Genomic DNA, 20,822 nt, shown 5'->3' on the forward strand with positions numbered 1-20,822 from the left:
CTATCCGCGTGAACTGTTCAAGTGTTCAGTTCCTGGCAGAGGGACACTCTATAGTTTACGGTCTGAAGGGACGTGAAGGACAAACGGACAAGCCAGATCGACAGACGGAAAGACAATCCTGGCACAGCGGGTTCGGTCGAAGTTGACCGCTGCAACTAATGCCTGGTTGGTTGCACAATGCTATTTTCTTTCCTGCAGCGCCACCCGATGCCACCCTCCAGAAGCCCCCCGCCGGCAAAAGCTTTTAGCCTCTTTCCCGTTGCAATATGGTAGCGACATTCGTCATTCGCATATCTCTCTCTTTATCTATCGCTCTCGCTCTTTTACGTACGCCAGTTGTCTGGGATTCTCACTCTCCAACGAATTTTCTAGTAAAACGTCAGGCGTCGAACACCGACCGCAGGATACGCGCGACAAACTGGCTTGTGATAATTTCTTGCATATAGCTTATTCTTGAGTCTGCAAAATCTTATCCGAAGGTATAAGGTTCCAAGACCGGTCTTTGATCGAAGACGAATTTGAGCTTGAACCTTTGTTTTGTTTTTTGTTTCTTCAGCGTCCGTCTCAGTCATGATGACGTTGCATAGAGGTTGGAGGATATTTATCGTTGACTCTAACATGGAGCGGAGACCGGAGATTACAATTTGTGATTTTTGTCTGTGAAATGAAATCAATTTCTAGCATCGGCTACCGTGTGACGCTCCATGGATGAAAAATCGTTCTGTTCCGTGGTCCGGGTCGAAGAGGCAAGACGCTGACTCGAAGGACGAAGGAAGGGCCGGCGCTGGCCTCGTTAGCCCGAAAATAACCGGGGCTCTACTAATTCAGGCTGACATAATTGGGAGTGTTTGTTACCTGAACACCTCCCTACCCTCGCGGGGACCCCGAAAGACTGGACTGAAAAAAGTAGAGGGAGAAAGAGAGAAGGAGAAAGAAGCGGAGAAAAAAGATGAAGGAAGGGAAGAGCTAAAGAACGCCTACAAGATCGTCTAACGACGAAGAACACGGAAAACCTCTTCAGGCGATCCTAGGGGTCGATAGGCGATGCTATCGGTGCTATCGCTAGCCGACAGCTTGTAGCCCAGCGTGGTCTCTGCTCTTCCTCCCCCTGCTCCTCCGTTCTCCTCGTCGTCCTCTTCTTCTTCTTCTTCTTCTTCTTCTTCTTCTTCTTCTTCTTCTTCTTCTACTTCTTCTCGTCTTCTTCTTTTCCTTATTCGAACACCCCAAACCTCCTTTAACCCAATCTTACAGTCGGATACGTCCTTCGCTATAGGACACGCAGGCATGTGTGCGGGACTTGGATTGTACACGTGCACACACCTACTCCGGCAGACACCCAGCCGATGACCTCCCGATAGCCACGAGATAGCCGGCAGATAATCGCAGTCCGGAGACTGTCTCCAGGTCGCGAAACACACGGAGAACACCTCATCCCTCGAAATTCACTCTTCGCATCGGCAAAAAAACCACGTACAGAGAGACGTGAAAAAAATTTGTCCACGTTTCCTCTTTCCACGCTGCACAATTCGTTCCGCTACCACGTTTGATATCGATCAGGAGTTATATCCAGGTATCGAAGTGAAAAGGAATAAGCATTTTTTTCGGGGTATAACTTGCATAGGAAAAGTAGAATCCAACTGTACGACGCGAAATTCGGAATGACGAAAAATCTGCCTCGCCAAGCTGGTCGTGTAAAACAATCGTGCAATAGTGGGGAAGGGGGGGCGGGTCGGAGTAACATTATTTCACTCGCTGTATCCAGTCGGGTAATGGATGTAATTGTATACGTATAACAAATACAGGTTAACTTAAGTACGTGTAACACCTGCAAAAGTCTATAAGGTATCGCAGGCTGCTATAGGTGGCGAACCCTGGCTTGATTTACCGCCTGAGTTGAGACCAGATCCTACCCGATACTTAACATACAACACATACAACGCCGTGGCCACGTCGTTCGAGCGCTATAACCCTCTCCCGATTTTCGCCTGGAATTTACAATCTCAAGAGCTGGGAGCTCCGGGAATTAATATTATATCTTGTTTTCCTTTTTTCCAAGAGGTAGGTAGGTGTGAGCGAGGGACTATGCGGTAAACGACCGTGTTTCGCGTCTAAAGAGCAGCAAGAACGTAAAATAAAAAGGACAGCGTCGCAGGTTCAAACAGTGAGGAGGAAAAACCTGTCTTAGTGGACTTCTATTCATGTAAGAGGTCGGGCCAAAGGATCAGAGAAGGAATTTTCGCCAAATTCGACTTCGTTTGTGGGTGTAAGATACTGCGTAGTTTCTCGAAAAACTGAAGCAGGTGATTTTACCTCGCAGCATTGACTGCAGGCTTTCAAGAGGTGAACGGAGCCGTTTCACGTTCGGTATTTGCAATCGAGAGGCCAAACCCGTTGTTTGTTTCCGAAGGCATCGCAGGCCACGAAGTAACCGAATAGTCGGTTCGATTTGCCGCCAAAAGAATTCGGCCGTGTCTAAAAGGTGCCGATGGGGGAAGGTGGAAAAATAAGAGGGGAGTTCCGCCCTGGTTGTTTCGTAAATAGCTCTATCCGGTGCGAACAAGAAGTGGCAGCTAGAGCAACACGTGGGGGTCAAAATCGAGGAATGGACCTGGTCTTGGTCTCGGTTTGTCTTCACCTCGAGGCAAAGTAGCCAGGCGGCAGGTATAAGAGGCAGCAACATGCAGAGAGTGAAGTGACCGGCCTTTCTCTCTGTCTCTCTCTCTCTCTCTCTCTCTCTCTCTCTCTCTCTCTCTCTCTCTCTCTCTCTCTCTCTATCCTCGAGCGAGACTCACACACGCGAAAGATACACGTGTGTCCGCGCTACTCACTTACTCGCTCTCCGTATGGCAGCTAAGAGTTCTTTGAAGCTTGAACAGCAAAGCAGCGGATTTAAACTCGAGAGTCAAGTGTTGGCGAGTGTTGATAAAACTCGAAACATCGCACGTCCCGTAAGCTCCGGCGCCTCCACTCCACCCCCAAATCCCAACCCCGCACCACCCCGAGTACGCGGAGGTTCACAGACCCACTCGAGTGCCGTCGACTTTAACCCGATACCTAAAGTGCCCCACCGGATGCCTTCTGACTCTGCACGTCCGATGCAGTCCTGGAATGAAAATTTTACTCATCGTCAGTTGGGATTTTTTGCAGGATGCTCCGAGAGATGAGATAGAAAGATTTTAATGGCTGACACACGCGGTCTCTCATGAGAAATCTGTCGTTAGAATGAAAGACTGTTCGAAGGTTCCTTTGAACCATGTTCCGAAAATCGAAACTAATTCTACTCGGTTTTTCGCATCGCGTTCTCAACACCCGATCATCCATACACCGAGAAATCGAATTTTTAACGAGCAAACGATCCTTGGACGAATCCTCGTCAAGTACGACACCGCAGGTTAATGTCAAGGTTTCCGGTAGAAGGTATCGGGTGATACGTGGTCGGCTGCAGACAGCAGGCAGAAAGTGTCAAGTGGTTTGGCACATGTATAGATAATGGTATAGTGGAGTGCAACCCAACCCCGATACCAATTTTCAGTATAAAACAAAACAATACCCGACCACCCATCGGGCTACACATGTTCTCTCCAACTTTCCAAGAAACTGATAACTCCGGGGGTAAGAAACCACGCAGTTCAGGCTGAGACTGACCCTCCGGGTTCGCAGGGACGCGCCATGCACTTAGTTTTCACTCTCAAATCTGAACTCTGACCATATTAACGTTGATTATAAGAGTTCAGAACCGTGCCTGTAAAGCCATTGCACACGCGACACGCGGTTTGGTTGTTTTATTTTTCAGATTTCTTAAACCACTATCGCAAATCGTCGAACATCAGGATTCAAATCCTATTGTCAACGAGAAAATCTTGTGCAGCAGGTTCCGTCCGACTTTTCTTCCAATTTCAAAAAAAAAAACAGATTAATTTTGAACATACAGTTAAGGTCAAAACATACACAGTTTACCCTGCTCAGACCGTGGAATTAAGTCTCATATATCGTCGCGTGACATTAGAAGACGAACCAGACGAAGAGCTGCGGGATTAAAAAAAGTAAAGTCAGTATAAGTACTACAGATGAGCGGTTTGGTCTACGGATCTTCCACCCAATAAATTTGAGAACCGGGTTAGGTACGTGCTGTAAGAATACAAGCCGGTGGAAGAGAATCTTGTATTTTATCGATAAGGATAAGGCGGTCGTTGAGAAGGCCTCTTTCTCTCGCTATTTCTCGCTCGCTGCCAGTGTTGCATGTCGGGTCGTATGCGGCCCTGGGCGCCTGGTGTTTACAGACTCATCGCTGCGAGGTAAGTTCTCGGTCTCTCACTCTCGTTGCTTCGTCTTTCCTCCTCCTTTTTCAACCTAATGCCCATATTTTGGGCCGGGGTCGTAAAAGTGACAAAAAATGGAAACATTTGTGAGCGCATGTTCAGCGTCTGTCACCGCGAGACGGGGCTCTTGCCAGCTAGAAGGGGCGGGGTGGACATTCGTTATTTTGACACTTCTGAAGCCTACTTCATCCTCATATTCACGCGTCTGTGTCTCGACGACGAAACGAGAACCGTGGCGAGACCGAATATCACTCGACAAAGTGTTTATCTAACGAGTAAGTGATTATATGCTTTTTATTATTTTCATTCTTCCTCGTGTTTTTTCTTTTCCTTCCCTTCATACGCTCCGTTGCAAGTTACGAGTCCCACGTGTACAAATATGAAATACGCACACGCGCGCACGCGCAAGCAGCAAACTATCGCTTCGCACCTGTGCGGTGTCTGAATTGAATTTTTTTGAACCCAGTAAAATGTCCCTAGTTTTCTCTTTGCTCTTTTCCACGATTTTTTTCTATTAATACCTGAGGTGATTGGTCTTCGTCCAAAGCAACCTTATCGCCGTTTGAGAGGATTGAAGAGCTCTTGAGATATCGAGAAAACGAGTCTGAGTATAACCAGAAGTTTTACTCGTATAACCTACACTGCTCAGGCTGCACGCTCCCTCGACGATTCTTCCCTTACAGCCAATGTCGTAAACATTACACCGATACGCAGCTATCGCTGCCTGAATGTATGCGAGTGTAGATGCGGTGCCTCTGGACTAGTTTACAGATTCTCGACAATCTTGTTCAATATTTCTACCTCCTTTGGTAAACTTCCGTCCAAGAAAACAGCGCGGCTATTCTTCTCCCGCTCCGAGTTTTGACTCGAGGAAGAGGAAAATGGTCGAAGTAAGGAAGAGCGGAGGTCAGGTGCCGATTTCAGGCAAAGGAGTTCAAGGCGCAACGTCGGCTCGCGGATCGGCTACGAGGACCGGGAAAAGGAATCCACTTGTTATTTATCGAGCAGATAAACGAAGCTGTTAAATGTGTCGGCTTAACATAAACATCGATAAGTCCAGGCGAGAGCTAGCTACGCTAACCAGACGCCAACCGCTGCTCGCGTTTCTTCGCGCCCCTTTCAACTAGCCACAACTCGAGCCAAACCACTGCCCCGAACTCTCGGTGACTCGGTCTTTGATGGTTCAAACAACGCTTAATTGCGCTCGTCCCGTCGTCGCATCTTAATAGTAGCACGTCTGTCAGTCTCAACAATTAACTCAAAAAGACTCAGATGTTGATTGAAAACTTGATGAATCCAGAAGAACCTGGATTAGATGACAATTTGAGTTGGATGGTATCCGAGGTTAGAATTATAAAAATCGTTCCAAGTTTTCGTTATACAATGATCAGATATCCGAGGGCAAGTAATTTTGGATAAAGTTCCGAAAATCCCATAACCCCGATCAATTGGAAATTTCATATACCCGTGTATTTTGACTCGTTGATCACGAATATGACAGCGTGACTGTGATTTTATTCGAGATCACGGAAACAGTTCCAAGTGCTTGCTGCACTAGAAAAAGAGACTAAATCTACCACCACCGATTACAATTCAATACGATAATATATGCCTGCAATTGAATCGGTTCCAGAACATTGAAAATGTAAATACTGTACATACCTTTCTGCTTGTCCAAAGTCGATCATCCCGAAGTCATCTATAATCGATAAGACGAGACGTGTATTTAACTCGCACAAATCACAGCTTGGTAATTAGACCACATATCGTGTACGATCAAGAGCATGATTCGCCTTCTCGTACGATGCGCAAGAAAGGTAAACATGAACGGATATTAGTCAGGACGCGAAGGCGACATAGCGCGTATTATATTATATACAACCGGATCGGTAAATATGCGATACATATCATTGCGTCGCCGCGTTGCATGGATCGGGAGAAAAGGTGGTACGTGCACATAATATTAACGCGTGTAACTATTTATACGGTCAGATAGGTAGATAGGAAGAAGCGCCTCCGCTTTGCACAGGTGGATCGAGCCTTCCGGAGCTGTATCGCAACGCCCACGTAGGTATATAGTTTTCTTTTTTTTTTTTCTTTTTCTTTTTTCTTTTCCACCGAGCATCCATAGCCAGGCAGCGTCGCGACGGTAGCGCCGAAGCGATGCTGGTCGTCTGCTGGTTTCGTACATATCGACCGTACAAACGCACTCGTATAACTATAAAACGTATATACATATACGTATATATATATATATATATACATATACCGGGTATAATTTACGAGGAACTACATTTGATTATCACAAATGCGCGGCAATTAGCACTCAATTATTGCCAATTACGCTCACGCTTGCGCTATGTGCGATGCTTCCAGGTACCCGCCACGCGCGTACTCACAACCCCATAAATTACCTCGCCTCGATTATTCGAGTGAAGCTTACTACTTGCTGTTTCTAGTGCCGGTTACTGTGTCGCTGTAATTCAAATCGTTGCCGTATTTTGATGTTATCAAGCTTATACGGATGCGGTAATTACGTTCCTGCCCAAGAAGTCGAGACAATGAACCTCTGGATGTGAGAATCGAGTACTGACCAGAAATTCCTGGGCTAATTAAGCACTGGTTCGGTGATCGGCGTCTGAACTACGCGTGGTTTCTGAAACTTTAATGCGACTCTGCCGGAACGAGGCCGATTCGGCAAGTTGGCAAACCTTGCGTACGTTTGTAAACAAGGCTTTGGGATGTTGTAAGTAGGACGAGAATAATGATCCAAGCTACAATGGAAGAATCGGCGAATTCGAACAAATTTATTTTCTCGATAAATAGAGTTTTTCTTTTTTTTTTCATTCCTTCGGTTTACATCTTGGAGATTTCTGGACTAATTGCTCGGATGGTTGAACAACTCAAACAAACCGTGTTCAAAACATTATACTCTATAAGTTTACCTGACGTGAAAGAGAAAAAAAAAGTGTTCAAAAAACGTACACGTCGCGAGTGACCTGGAAATCGATCCCGAGTTGGATAGTTCACCTGAAGGAACTTGAACCGGCAGAGTAAACCGACTTACATATTCGTGAAGCTTATTTTTGCCATTATACTGTACAGTGTAACAAAAAATAAAAATCAATCGAAAAATATTGTGGAGATATCGATTTCTCCTTCTTTTTTTTGTAATCTTTTTTACCGGTTCCATCGTCGCTTCAAGTACAGACGCTTGAAAATAAAAGAACAATGAGAACATGCACCTCAGCCCCACCTTGAAAATGACTTTCGCTCTCGAAATTTTTTTCCCAAGTTATCACCCACGTTCAATTAACGAAACCTGTTCACGACTTTCGGGAAATTACCTTGCCATGTAGGATTACAATTATTTATTGAATGTTTTAACTTCAGTCCGTAAAATTAATTTGCAAAGTAATTACAAAGTGATCGTGATCTATTGTTTCTTTTCTGGCGCTTAGGAAGTGGTAAAAATAATTCTTGCGAAGAAGATTTATTCTAAATATGTTTATATTTCTTACTCGTTGACTGTCTTATTGTTAGCTAATCTACCGAATCGTCAATCAAGAAACACGGCGCCCTAGCCGTGTGGGCTTAGACCATTCCTGTTAAATCGTTCCGAACGACTGAGCCGATTCCGCCAATCCGAGCGACTCGGCGGAGGGTATAGATATACTAATAAGTTTTTATTAGCCGGTTATAAACTGTGAAGGGGACCGACTGATCGGGTTGTAAACGTATCTAGTTATGCGTTACGCAACGCGAATGGTAACACTAGGCTCGGTTCAAGTATGTCGTAGCTTATATCACCTCGCTGGAAATCTAGAATAATTTATAGACCTGGTATACTAGCACATAGGTTGTAGATACATGACTCCACACCGTATATATGTACCAAACGCCGTTGTTCCGTCGGAAGCAATTAGGGATTTGCCATAGTGAGAAACGACTCTTTGATACGATCGCATTATTGCTTCGACACTCACTGCGAAATTACTTATACATTAATTTATTTCAACGAATCAACTTCGCCAAAAAGCAAGTATGTTTACTTGTCGGATTCCTTGGATTAATGGTACGCGGTATTACCAGAATACAATTTCCCAGCCCAATTTCGCGTTTCGTTATTTCATGTGGTTGATTTACTTCACGTTTCTCCTATCAGACCAGCGGGAGAAATTTAAAAATAAGACTGTGCGATGAAAATAAAGGTGGTGGGGCATCGATAAAAAATTATAATTATGATTATTGTATGAAAAATTGTAAGCAATATTTCCATTCCAAGGGTTATAAGAATTAGAGAAGTTGATAAGAGAAACGTGTAATTTCTTCGCGACTGCGACATCATCACCGATGGCTTCAGTTTTACTAGATATGGTTCCCTTAACATTTCACATTTCAGTTGTTCTGACTTGTACGATTACCCTTTTGTACGAAGTAACAAATTTTATCCAGTTGATCAAAGAGCGAGGATGACACGCTTAATTTGTTCGTTTACATACATACCTACGCTTACGCGCAACACTTGAAGATAACGTAAAAGTCGCTGTTTTGTTATTTTATGTTCCGCGTACGTTGTAAAAATATCTGAACATGTACTTCTGCCGATTTGAATCGCGTATAACATTTCTTACCAAGCGATTTCGGGGCTGCTGGGTATTTGCCGCTTCGCCGTCGTCGTTATAAGATCGTAAAAAACGATTTTTTCCTCGTAAACGATGGTAGTGAGCCTTTTGAAAGTTCGAGTTAACGACAAACCGAATAACCCATTGAGGGGAACCGAGCCTCGTAAATTCACCAGGTGCGCATACCTATAGATAGATATATACGTAGATAAATAGATACCTACCTAGAGTCATAATTGAGACCTTACGATCAACTTGATATATACGTACCTACTTAGATTGTTGACTCAGCTTATGGTTGTTGGTTTAATATATTACACAGATATGTAGTTTTATTATGTAGCCATCGAAGGCATGTAACACATGATCGGCACATGCGTACAAAACCTGAACACCGTGACGCGAACTACGCGAATGAAGAGTTGAGCGACCGGAGAAACCGAAGAATGTCACCGAATACTCTGATTTGTACTTCCCAAAGCGTGCTATATTTCACTAACAACCCTTTAAACCTTGTTATTTCATGCAATATTTTGAAAGTACATTCGTTTAAGAATGAAATTAAACAATAGATGCATCAATATTTGGAATGGAAAGATGAACAGTTCATCTTTCGTTATTTTATTCTCGCGTGTTTGAAATTTCGATTTATCGGCAATTCCAAATATTGATGCTTCCAAGTTTTGACTCCCACTATGCTAGATGTAAATGGAAGAAGGAAATATCCCACTTCTCAAGTTTATACACAATTCCATGTACAGTGTACACGGCTACATTCCCACAGTAAAGTTTTCGATCTTTGTGCGAATTGTTCGCGGGGGTTCGTTGGTTCATTTATTCGGTTCGATACGTGTTACAGTTTCACAGTGACACTGCGATGTCCCGTTTTTACAATCAAGCTACATAAAATATTGACGCGATTTTTGCCTAGACGGGTAGTTCCATAGTAAGCGGGCCGGTTAGATTTATGGTAGGAAGATAACCGGCGTGGCTGAAGGAGCAAAGTGTAACCGTAGCCTAGCAAAGCGGCTCTGAACGAATAAATTTTCAATGTTTACTTATAAAATATAATCTGACAAATGTGTATAGACTTGGCTTAAGAGTGCGGTTACCCTCCGACGTTTAGCGTCCAACGTTATACGTCTGGAGTGTACTCGAGCATAGCCAGTGGCCATCAGAGAGTAATATATTGCGGCCACACTTCACGAGTGTTTGCTAAAGCTTAATAGTCCCGTGTGTTTAACGCGGTCCAAAAATGATATCCAGACTTTGTGTGCGCGGTTTATCCTCCTACTCTTCGTCGCTTGGAAGATATAATCACGTGCCTTCACTGCTGGTAGCGTCGAATTAAACGAAAGAGAGAAAGAGAGAGAGAGAAAGAGAGAGAGAGAGAAAGCGAGAAGGAGAATAATTGTTACAATTTACAATGGCCAGGGAGAGAGAGGTTAAAGTTTAAAGTCGACTCGCTCCTTTCCATAATTTTACTCGAGGATTTCGCCGGTTATAGACACGCCTCGAAGGCCTCGGGTGTAAAGTACACGGGGTTTTGGAAGGAGCGTATTGTACCTACACGGAGCGGGGACTAGAATATCGAGCAGAGTAAAAGTAGAGTGAAGTTGAACGGAGCGGAGCGAAGTGAGTATAAGTAAGTAAGTTGGGTGGCATTAAGTAATTTGTGGTGTTATTTATCGCGGCGGAGCAAAACCCCGGTAAACTCCGTTTGTCGGTGAACCAGGGGCTGGATGGAGTCGGGGGCGGGTGTAGCTGACAATCCCGTTTCTAATGAAAGCTCTCTTTCCCCCTTTGCAAAGCTTTGCGGTGCGCCCGCGAGAAACAGAGCCAGCTCGGATGAAAGGCCAAAACCAAGACTGAGGCAAAACAATCGCTTCGATACGTGTTATTTTCTCGGGTAAAGTTCTTAGCTAGCTTCAGAGAACTCCCCCCCCCCCCCCCCCCCCCCAGTTTTCACCCCAGCGAAGAATCCTCCGCTTTTCCAAGGCGCGTCGCACGCTCGGCATTCGCGGACCCTCTTTCCGCACCAAATATCCTTACTTATCGTTAGACTTGCGATCAAATTTTATTTCGAATTCAGATGCCTCGCTTTATCAGACCTCTCCGACTCATTCGCCGCTTACCGGATAATCCGATTGCTAACTGCGGAGCTGCCACCGTCTGCCTTTTTTTTTTTCTTTAAATTTACCGAACTTATCTAGTTTGATTACAAAAGCGTGAAAATGAAACAATTACGAAACAAAGGTTTTGTTAAAGGTCTGTTCGACGTTGACTCAAGTTTAATTTTTAATTGAAAAATTACCTTCTCTCAAGCTAGGCAAAAGTGGTAACAGGATTTCCTAAAAACATTATTAATAAACAGAGTTAGTTATGACTAATTTTATAAATTTGTCAAATTATGCAATTCTGGCATTTGAAAAATTTCGTTTATAGTTTCACAATGTCTCAATAATTGAGCTTCTCCTGATATGAGATCGTTTTTTTAGGTACAGTTGTAATCAATTTAAAAATCGCAACCTGGAGTTGTAGATATTATTAATCAATCGTCCCAGTACTTTTCAGTAACCGACATTCCAACAGTTATTGAAAAATATGCACAATTATACGCTAAGAAACAAAACATGACTTCAAAGTTTAATGACGGGAACAATTCTGATTCCTAATCCAAACGGCACAGATAAAAGAAGAAAACTTGACAATATTTGCCGCGGGATTGCAATTTATGAACACGATTTCTCCGTTATGGTCGCGGCACTTCGTTTCATCTTCATTGATGACTACTGGTTCTGGGAGATGGGCAGTGATTGAATTTTTCTCGAAACCAGCGTGAACAGTAAAGGGTTTATACAATTTGGAAATACAGTTGTGATGTACGAGGCGAAAGCAGATGGTCAGGCCGCGCGTACGTTCCTTGTTGCGATTACCGAGTACACTCAAGTTATCGTTTATATGCCGGTTACTTTTAGTTTCAATAATAATAACCGTAAACATTCTCAGATAATCGCTCTTTACTAGCCAGCTCGTTATACTCGTCAATGAACTTTACGAGGCTTAATATACGAGCGTACATAACTGAATGAACGAACGAACGAACGAAGAGGCGAAGGAAGGAATGAATGAGGGCTGTTTCCACTTTTATTCCACTTATAACATAACGTAGTTGCCATGTACAGATAGCAGCTAGACTTCACTCGTCTTGCCTCGTTCCGTTGAATGGAACCCTTGTTCTTCGAGCAGATAGCCAAATACACATACATACTTGACAAAAAGTTGTCCATTCTCTCAGCACCTCGTCAGAATACCGTTGGTTGAAATTGAAATTGCCGAGCTTTGTGATGTGGTTACTGCTACAGCTGTTCCAAGAAACATAGGGTAGCAGATAAGATAACGGTTGAATTTGAAGATTTCTCCGCGCTTCGTATGTGAAAACCTCCACCATCGGTACGAAGGGTAATCATTGGAAACAAAGAAATAGCATTAGTCTTGGAGACTCTCGATCCACGTTTAAAACGTCACCTCCGAGAGCAGCGTGCTTCGCAACTGCGCGAATCCATCGTTTCACGTAAATTTCACCACCAGAAGCAATGGCAGACATTAATTAAGTTCTGTTAAGAGTTTGTACAGCCAGGACAGCCCCTTTCTCTGGCTATGCTCGGGCAAAGAGATAGTGGAAAGGCGGCAAGAGGGAGGACACCGAGTATACGCCACCGACCGGCACCCCCTTCGTGGCGGAGAGGATTGTAACGAAAGGATTTGCGGTAATCCTCGATCTAATTTGCATGCTGATGGTAATGGATGTGTATCTTGCCTTATTCCTTCGTTTTCCTTCTGCTCTTCGTGTATATTCCTCGTTCTCACTCTACCACCTTCCACGTATCAGTCGAATTCAACACCTCTGACAACGATATTTCATCCACCGTCCATAGAGTGACCAAGAAATATACGACTTTCCAAGGATCACCGATCAACTCTTGACGTTCATCCGTCTGTCGACTATAGATTATTATCATTGTGCAATTCCATAGAGACAGATAAACCATGCACACGATGATTGTCTCTTAGCGTTACGATCATCAAGTCTGCAGCGGTTCTTGATCACCCTTGACAACCGAAGGCCTTGGACCATGTACGGACTGGCATATAGTTCTGTACCAAGTTCGCAATAATACGACGAACCGGAAAGCTTGATCGCGATCATCCGTGAGCAGTGCCGACCCTGTTTGTAGATAATGTTGGCATATAGGAAGCGACAATCCAGCGGATGGGTAAGAGGTGGACGAAGCTCGGACCGCGGGCAGTTAGCATCAGCAGCAGCAGCAGTACAAGGCGGAGCTCGACCAGACAAAATAGGAAAAATCCGACAAACGCCCACCGCGGTACCGGCGAGCCTATCGGCGTCGTTGCCGATGTGAAAAAACGTGGTCGTCAACAAGATGGAGTTTGGGCACCGCGGTCGGTCGGGCGTTCGGTCGCGGTTGGACGGTCGCGTCGGCCGCGTGCTGCGTCCCAGCCGCGATCGATCGGCGGTCGCATGCGATCGTTGCCGCTGGCTTCGCGCACTCTGCCTTTCTCTCTCCTTTCCCTCCCATTTCCAACATGGCCGCTATTTCTCCGCTCTCTTTCCCACCGCGGCTAACAACCTTCGCCGCGTTACCACCACCACCACCACCTTACACCACCTCTTCAACCTCCTCCACCCCCGCCTCCGCCCGGCGGCTCCTTCGAGAGTAGATATCCACCTCCCCTGCCCACCCCCCCCCCCTCCCCCCACCACCTCCTCCGGTCCAAACTCGACTCCTACCGCTTTTGAGGTATCCGTGTAACGTGGTCGGCGGACAACACTTTGCCCCGACATTATCAAGTACACGGCGCGTAGAGATAGTCCTTACAAACAGCTTCCGTGGTTGGCGTATGGGCTGCACACACGTGAACGCATACACGCAACCAACGAACGCTGGTTGGTACCGAGGCCGCGATTGCGCACCTATACACACGCGGAAAGAAACCGACGTCGACACGCGGTGGCCGTTGATATCCGAACGGTGCGGTCTTGTTGATATCGCCGGCCAGCCGAGGCGCACTCTATATGCAATTCCTGCTGGTTACTCGCAAATCTTCGTATATATACAGGCCATTATACACGCAGAGACTCCGGCGAGCATGATTCCGCACAAGTTTCCAGCCCGCGTTTGTACACGGACGACGGACCAGCTCAGGAAGGCGACGTTCAGGCACGCGGGTATGAGACTGCAGGCCGTCTGTGGTTTAACGTGCAATTTAAAACTCATCCAGTCAGTCGGTAAGTCAGTCAGTTTTGCGGGGTTGCAGTTGAAGCACGACTTAATATCATTCTCGGATGAAAATACCGGGCGGTTTACGCGGCCGTGTCGGCGGTGCTCCCTCGGGCAGTTGATGGCCCTGACACGGGAGGAAAACGGGAGTAGGTATACCGGAATTGACTCGAGGCTCGCGACCCCCATGTAAATTGCTTCATCCAACCGCGCCATAGTCGTCTTTATATTAGGCGGTGGTCGGGCGCGAGCTTTCACCGCACCGAGTCGAAGGGCCAAAGGTTACCCCCGAACTTTCCGCCGCGAGAGTGAAAGAGAGAGAAAGTAAGAGATAAAGAGAGCCGGGTGGGAGGGGCCGCAAGCCCTCAGCTTTATGACTGCTATATGACCTGCAGGCTCTAGACTTTATATTACTTTGCTCGACTCCCGCCGCTTCGTCGATCGATCCGCACCCAAGACGTGTGATGCGTTTATTTGTTCGGGAATCAAGAGTATCCCAACAACTTTGTTCTCGTATCGGTTTACTCAACGTCCGAATATCCCCGAGGCGAGATATCGCTGGTCAAGTATCTAATGAAAATTTCTCACCCCCTATTATCCTTACTCGAAATTTCCTGTTTCTACCCTCCATTACAGACGTAAGTAGGTACTCGATGTGCCCGTTACTAATCCGACACGTTTGAACGGATTTTAAAATGCGAAGAGTTGATGAAAACATCGACATGACTTTGAGTTTCAATTATCAAGAAGACAACATCCCCAGTTGCACGTCAAAAGTCTTCAAGATTCAAAATACTGATCCAATAAATAACGCTCGATTTACAGTGAGTAGCCTCGATTCCGTCGACACACAACGGCCGTAGGTATACATATATATATACCTGGATAAGCACACGGATACAGTGCAGATGGTATCGAAGTATTTAGTTGACGGCAGGATGCAGCTAGGGAAGCAGGGGATGAACCGATGGCGCTAAAGGCTGTCCACCGCCAGACAATTTATTCGGGCATTGTGGCGGACTTATAAATGTAAAGGAAATCTGTGTCGCGTAGTCGACGAGGCGTACAAGAACGCGTCCTCCACCCCCTGCGCCTCCGAAACGGGCGCCTGCACCCCTTCCCTGCATATCCTCGGAGATGCGTTCTACGCACGAATACAACCGCGCGCATGCGAGCGTGGAGAAGCGATCGGATTTAAAACGGACCGCCGCCGATCGAACGACAAGTGGTGGCGGTGCTGTTCAAAGAGAACTTCTAGCGCCCTCGCGATCCACACCTCGATCGGTCTCGCTCACTCCCGCTGAGAAGCGCCGGCGAAGAGTAGCGCCTTCAGGTAGGCGGTATGCTCCTGAAATGTCCCAACTCCCCCGGGACCCGGTTGTGTCTCCCATTAGATTAGGCGCGGCTTCGACGCTGCAGGCGAAAAGCGATCGTCTCCTCGTCTTTCGTTCGTGGTGGACAAAAAGTGGGGAGTAACGGAGCAGAAAAGGGACAGGGGGGAGAGAAGGGGTGATAAAAAGGCGTAGGTGAAGGATAAAAACAACCACCACCACTCGAATAATAACAGTATAACAAAGAAAGGACCTAAGAACTCCTCGATCGTGACATGGTTTTGCATGGTCTCTGGTGCTCGTAACGATGCACGCCTCTCGAAAGTTTCTGTATCCTGGAAACGCTGCACGGGAGAACCATCGAGGCGCCAGGAATTCATGCACGTCGTAGGTAACTCGCTCGTAAAACGGGCGCGTTTCGCTCGATTTACGGAGTGCGAAACACGTCGTATGGTAATATTTCCCATGTGAGCGCAACGATTTTGACAGACCAGCAGCACCATCGCCGACACTGCGTGATTCATGTCCGCGTCTGTGTATCGCTCGTATAAAACCGACTTCTAGGTATGGAAATTACATCCATCGAAATGGTGCCTCTTAGGGTCAGTGTTACGACATCGTAACGAGGTTCATCGGTATATCGCGCTCGCATGCGGAGCCGTCTGTATCTGCAAATTTAACGCGCTTCATTGTCCAGTCAAAGTGCAACGCAGACGTCTAGTCCACTCACCGCCGAACCAACCGTGTTCGTCAAACAACGAACAAGCTCGATACCATGCTCGCTTCATTACCCTAGTGGTTACGGCTGTTACGACTTGATGGTCAGCTGCGAACTGATGTTGCAGAAGCGAGTCTGCAGTTGTGGTCTCGTTGATAAAATGTAGTATTTCATACTGCGGTGAGAACGATATGTTGAGGTGTATTGAAAATTTTCCTTGAGTTAAAAAGAGACGATTAGTGGGTGTGCGGCGAAGGCGTCCCACTAATGCGTCTTTGTCTTGGAAGAAAGAGTCACTGCAGGCAGGGCTAATTAGAGCTGGTCGCAAACAGAAAGATAATTGATATTAATTACCGTTTCTTACTTTCCACTGCATTAACCGTCTACTCGGTCCGCCATCCCTCATTGTTAGTTCCTAAAAAGACGTCATCCAGCTAAGTATAATAAGTACGAAGTCCTCGAGGCCTCACCTCACTCCCTCCCTCCCTCTCTCATCCGACGTTCCTCTTATAATCCATCTAAATTTTAAGAGCAGATTAGTAAATTTCGTAAAACTTTCCCGCTGAGACACCGGCGCGCGAGCGTGCGGGTAATCCATTTAAATAATTCGAGTTTCGCCGACACCCTTCAAGGTTCGAGAAGAGACAAGGCTCCGTTCTCCATCACCTTCGCGCGCGATTCGGAACCTTTCGTTTATCCTCTCGTTAAATTTCGCGGAGAAAACGACAACCGTGACTACAACAGGCTGACGGTAGATACCGAGCCTGGAGATGGCCAACAGGAAGAAGAAGACGAAGAAGAAGGTACCGAACCGCACGTGAGGCACGCATTGCATGGTTTTGGCACAAAGATAGTTGTGGCAGTGGCGTGCTGTCGGGGAACGCCTCGACACAAATCATCGACAAGGAGCCTGGCTGTTTACAGCTCCCAAGAACTCAGCGCCGAAGGAGTGACGGACGGATGGATCGCGTTCGTGGATTCGGAGCAACTCGACTCGAGCGTTACTGCAGCGGTACCGGAATAGCGCCGTCGACGGGCGCATTGACGCTTCGTAGTCGCCCTGGAATGCGTCGGCCCCGGCTGTTAACCCCGTCCTTTATTTCTGCTCAACCGCGACGACCGAGGACGGAGTGAGTATAGCCCAAGTTCGGACGCTCTCGACTTCCTCTTCTACATCTCCATCTTCCACCTCTTCTGCTCCTTCCTTCGCGCTTGCCACTCTGCTATTTCGCGGCAACGAGGATGATCCCGGAGGTCGCGTTCCTGTATTTCACACCGCCATTCGCACGTCTTTCAACGCCTCTTGTCGACGCTGTTAACGCGCCGTCCGTCGGTCGACCAAATTCGTGAATCGCACCACGGGCCCCTCCACTTTGCTTGGGAATCATTCAATCGCCACTCGACGATGATCTGACAATGAGTAGAGAAAGAAGTCTCGGGTGTATTTTAGGCCTATAAGTCCTCGGCACTCCTCAACTTGTGTGCACGTCACTGTTACTTCCAAGTCTGGGGCTTGACGGTCCCGGGGGTTGTGGGTGGCGGAGAAATAGGAAGCGGAAGAGGAAGAGGAAGGGGAGGTCGGAGGTCGGGGTGGTTGGTAAGCCACGCCGGCGACCCGTGTCGTCAAAGCTTAGTGGCTTCTCTCCGCGGGTTGGTGGGTCATCACTCACCGTTCTCTTAGAACCTGGCAACCAGAACAAACAAACCGTTGGTGCCCTGACCCCGCAGGGCTAAGAACTAGATATCTACACGCGTAATGTTATCTCAACGGGAGCTACACCGTTGAGAAAGTCCTACGGATTCACCGTGCAAACAATATACGACCAAAATAAGATCTTCACCTTAAGCTTCGATCAACGGATCAACCAACCATGCACGCGAAACTCGAGCACAACTTTTTCCAAACGTTTCGTTGTTCCGTGAAAGAATAAATCATTCGTCAGCTCGAAATGCTTATCAATTTTTAACCAGACCGCAAGTGCCGCGAGTAAAATGATCTCTGAAAGAAGTTCTGCTGAGCAAGGGAGTTCTTTTTTTTTTCTTTTTCTTATTCTTCTTCAGAGGAGCAATACCGGTTGATACCGTAGGTTTAAATTAATTAAACTTTCGCACTTTTTGAATGGCAGGAATAAAACGCCCGGTGACACGTCAGCTAAGGCTGTTGGTACCTCGAGCTTGTGCCCGCGACATTGTCTGCTTAATGGCGAGGTAAGAAGTACCGAGAAAGGAGAAAGATAAAGAGAGAGAGAGAAAGAGAGAGAGAAATACAGAGGAGAAGAAAGTAAACGAATTCTCACGCTGCCGTGTCGTTTGGCCAATGGAATAGAATGGAGGAAAATAAAAGGGGGAACGAGAGGCGGGGAGCACAGAGTTGGGAATAAACGCCGTGCAACACCCCTTCTTGATTTACTTAAAATTCCTCGCGGTTACTCAGTGGCTTCGTAAAAATTAAGCCGAGGAAAATCCTTGGGCTCTTCCAGCGCGCTTACGTCGTCGGCACTTTGTTACTTTCTCGATTGGATAAATTTCCATTTAATTGGCACCAGTTAGTCCGAGTTTGCTATAAAGCTCCGCTCTTCTACGCGGGGGAAAAAAATTCACACCGAGGCCACTTTTCTACTGAAATCCCGCGAACACTACGGCGCGGGTGGCAAGAAGTTTAATTCCTCAACGCGGAACGCGCGAACCGACTTGGCGCCACCTTGGCGGCTTTGAAGTCGTCGTCCTAGGTCCTTGTCCAGGACCGGACCGGGTTCCAAGGTGGCAACACCTGAGAGTCGAGAAGCCACGAATCAGAGACCATAAAACAATCGACATGCACGGCTCAGAATTAAGGAACAGGCGACGGAGCCGTAAACCTGTTTCTGAACATCGACATCACCATCTCTGGAACCTTGTGTTCGCCTCGAAGTGTGCGCATCCGACACCATACTGTCCTCGTCATTCGCTTCGCTTCACCAGCCAAAAGGGGTACATGCACACATTGGAAACTTGTCTTATTTCCCCAACTACGGTGGGCCTTGAGGGACGTTGTTTTAATACATGATTTCATCTTGCGATGTGCCGAATGTCTGCAGATTTTACTATGACATCGATATTGAGAATATTAAAACTTTGCAGAATTCTATTTGAAGGAAAACTATTTAAACTGTTAAATCGGATTTATTACCGTCTGCATTATGTGGAATAAATATTTTCCGGTTAACAAATCCCGAAGAGAAACTGTGTTGAACACTTTGCTTCCAGTTAGCTGAAGTTGTTGAAAAATGTACTTGTCAAGTTAACCAGTACCGCGGGCTTGAGAGACGAACGCGCGGCATCCGTAGAGGCGCGATCGAGAGGAAACTGGCAGCACTTATAAATCTGGCGAGAATGAGAATAAGAGAATCTCGATTCGCACAAACCGTGCGTTAGTTTCTTTACCTCGGACTCATTCTCTCTTTCTCTTCACGTTTCCTCTCAACTGTCTTGCTCCTTCTCCAGCAGCAGCAGCAGCTCCCGCGCAAAGGCAGGCGGGAGAAGTTGAGGAGCCGGAGGAGCCGACCTCGGAATTCCTAATTCTTCGAAAGCGTCGGAGAATTCCCGAAAGGTCCATTGAGCGGGGTTCGGGCATATCATTAGGCCGACTTCCAGGTACGAGAACACCGCGTGAATGGGTGAGAGATCCCATGCGCCCACGTACTCAATGGGAGAGAGACCCGTTCGAGAGGCGCTGGATTTCGAGCATGGGATTCAACAGACACTAGGGCTCCAACTGAAGTCCGCATCCCCCCAAATCATTATACATATACAACTTACAAATCTCCTCAAACAACAGTCGGTCAAAGTATCGCATTTCGGACATGTTCAAACCAATTGTAGAAGGTGGTCAAAGCCTGTCATCGCGCAATGAAATAAATAATCAGGAAGCATGAACCATCAACTGCCAGCGTTTCTTAATTTTCCTTTACTCACGAATCTTCTCCTGATTCTCCGTCCTCAATGAGATTTTCTCAGACCACGGCGTCCCGGTCGGATGGAGTCTAGGTGATCTTAGTGGCGATCGTTTGGGTTTGAGAGCAGGTACGGGTACCTGCATAGAGAAACCTCGGACAACACGAAGGTGTAAATTTCGTGCACGTATACCTGTACACGTGGTGCCGGCCACGAAGGTGGTTAGGTATAAGGTAAACGAGGCGAAGAGTCGAGCTGAATGGCCAGACGGCGGCTCGTTAGCCGCGTCCTTGGCGCCGCAAAGATGCCCGCTTTGATAGCTGTCCCATATTCCTTAAACCAACACCTAGCCTCACCTTCCTCGTCTCCCTGCGCGGTTCCAGCGTCTCTAAGGACCTTCTGGGCTCGTCGTTTATCCGGTTCATAGGCCGGCTGTTTACGTCACATTGCCATACGATCGACGCGATAAACGCACAATATCTGCAATGTGTGCAAACTTCGCACGTCCAATTCTGGGTGAGAAAAATGGCAAGAGAGAGGAAAAAAAACAAACAAATCCAATGATACTCCAGGTCCATTTTTTTTCGCTTCAA

The 20,822-nt window shown here is 46.7% G+C and overlaps 1 long non-coding RNA gene across 1 annotated transcript in view; it reads right to left on the minus strand.

The window, feature by feature from the left end:
• Window positions 1–5,981: 5,981 nt before the first annotated feature.
• Window positions 5,982–20,822, minus strand: part of LOC124292878 — an 89,488-nt gene continuing 74,647 nt past the window's right edge. The window contains exon 4 of the long non-coding RNA XR_006902827.1: window positions 5,982–6,018. This is a non-coding gene — a long non-coding RNA (uncharacterized LOC124292878). The remainder of the gene's footprint in view (window positions 6,019–20,822) is intronic.

The sequence above is a fragment of the Neodiprion lecontei genome, chromosome 2 (assembly GCF_021901455.1).
Source record: "Neodiprion lecontei isolate iyNeoLeco1 chromosome 2, iyNeoLeco1.1, whole genome shotgun sequence".
NCBI classification, from domain to species: Eukaryota; Metazoa; Arthropoda; class Insecta; order Hymenoptera; family Diprionidae; genus Neodiprion; species Neodiprion lecontei.